We start from the raw sequence: 2500 nt of genomic DNA on the forward strand, positions 1-2500 counted from the left end.
TAACTCCAAGAGCGTTCTGTAAGAAATAACCACAAGTCTTTGTACCTACCACTGGGGAAAAGCTGTCTTCGATCTTTTGATATAACCAAGCCACACAACTAATGGGGCAAGAAGTGTGATAATTTCCGGTTTCACATTCAAAAGTGAGAGTTTCGGGAGTCTTCGTGAAAGGGTTTCCTCAGAAAGGGTACACATACAAGAAATTTGCAGTTTCGGTTTCGAATCATCGTAAAATCAAGCAGAATATCCTGTTGAGTTTGCTGGGCATTCCTCTGCCCCCCACCATCGGGATTCAGATAGAAATCGGAGAGCAGACTGAATAATTCTCTATCTGGAATTTCCCTTGGCACAACCCCTTCTGGTCGAGACAATATCTGATCCGCCACATTGGGATGGAAATCACAAACATAATTGAGATCTGATTGACATTCAGCCGTTTCAAACAATGTTTTCCCCTTCACCCTCGAGACCCGAATGTCCTCAATGAGAGGCAACACTTCCAGCACAGGCATCGGGCAGGCTTCTACATGTTTATCAATGAGATCTCTCCTAGATGTCCGATTCCCCACCAAACCTGCTAATCGCAATGGGTGGGTATGTGCCTTCTCCCTAACCGACGCAGCAATACGATTTGCTGCAAAAGGGGCATCGAATCCATTATCCGTGATAATAATGCAATAATCCGCATGATTCGATGGAGCGGCAAAACCTCCACGGACTACGTCCCCTAAAACGTCGAATAGAGTAGTATCATATTCATAAGAAGCATTCGATTCTTTCGATGATTTAACCGTTTCTCCCACTACGTATCCCCCACAACCAGCTCCCGCAGGTGGTCCCCCTGCTTCAACACGATCCACTCCGCCATAACCCTTATAAATGACATCCTCAGGCCACACATCTTCATAGTGGTAATCCTTCGATTGCAAAGTGTCTATAATGGTAGGTATCAAGAATCCCGTGGGGGTGAAAGTACTATCATGTTTCGGATCACATCCAATTTGCAATACCCGTTTTCCGCGTCTCGCCAAAGCTATTGATATATTACAACTTGTTGTTGACTTACCAATTCCACCCTTTCCATAAACTGCTACTTTCGTTTCGCAAAGCTCCGATTCATTTTCTTCATCCCGACTATCCCCCACTTCCCCCCCCCTCCCCCTCACGTTCTCTTTCCCCTTTTTTCTTCATTTTTCACCCCTTATCCATACTTTCCCCCCGTAGACTCATTCATTCCATTTATGGATTCAAGTTTATGGATCCTCCACCCGCCTGCAATTATTGATATCGATACGGATCGTGGGGTTCCATGGGCGGGAGAGTATCTTCTTATTCATTCGGATTGATGATTGGTATTATTCTACTGCTAACTGCCTTCGTTTCTCTTGTCTCCTAAGAGTTTTTTTCTTCTCCTTTCCAAGATATTCCTTATACCTCTATAAGTATCCTGTGACTATTCTACTATGTTTTCCGGAAAAGGAGAAATAGAAACTAGTGATTGGTGATCGATCGATATGCATCTTGGGGTTGGGGGGGGGGCGATCAATCACGACCAAGATCAACCATGACCGAGATCTTCCACACCAGCCCCCCCCCCGATTCGTAGGCTCTATCCGAGAAGGCAAAAGGGATTGCTATCATTACTGCTTCTTCCTATAATGAGAGTTAGGGTGTACGCGAGGTTCATGAAGTCTCGAAGAAAGCTTTGGGTCTTCGAGTGGTTAACGTCTTGCAGATCAAGGGGCGGCTCAAGGAACAAGAGTCTCTGGAAGTATATGGGATTGAATCATCTGCCACTTTCCTCGGTAGCTCAGCGGTAGAGCGGTCGGCTGTTAACCGATTGGTCGTAGGTTCAAATCCCACCCGGGGAGATTCATCCATTTCCAGTAGGATAGAAGATAGTCTAGATGATGTACCTCCCTTCAATAGGGATAATACTTCACTTACGTCAGGGGAGGGGGAGGTACCTCCTCATAATATATATCGTAGAAACCGATAGTATCTTTGAAGATTTACATTATCCACATTCGAGATTCTCAGTAATGAGGTAGTTCTCCCACACCCGTATGCCGAATCGGGACTATAACCATATAGTCGATCAACCGATAGAGGATTCAATATCATGCCTATTTTAAGCTCTAATAATGGATAGAAGACTCCATACCCTCCCTTCTCTTGGCCAATCTAATGCTTCTAAGGATCCGAGTCTAGCGTCCGCTATCTTCGAGAATCCCTACTCCAGAGTACTGAATGGTTGGGATAAGCAAATCAATCAATCTTTGTTTTGTCCTCGTCGGAGTCTAGATGTATCGAAGGCTTCTACTCGCTCGACTTGTTACTAGATTGTAAAACCGGAGATTCCACCCCCGGGAATTCTTCCCGATGGGGTTCCCCCCACAGGGGGGGATGTTCTGTCGGTGTGGATCCGTGACAATACCCCGTTCCGGAGTCCCAATCGGGACTATTCCCAACGGGGAATTCAACTCGAGGGGAACCAATG

This window comes from Dipteris shenzhenensis, unplaced genomic scaffold (genome assembly GCF_047967505.1).
Source record: "Dipteris shenzhenensis isolate YYH24624 ecotype China unplaced genomic scaffold, Dip_SZ_1.0 scaf0409, whole genome shotgun sequence".
In the NCBI taxonomy this organism is placed as follows: domain Eukaryota; kingdom Viridiplantae; phylum Streptophyta; class Polypodiopsida; order Gleicheniales; family Dipteridaceae; genus Dipteris; species Dipteris shenzhenensis.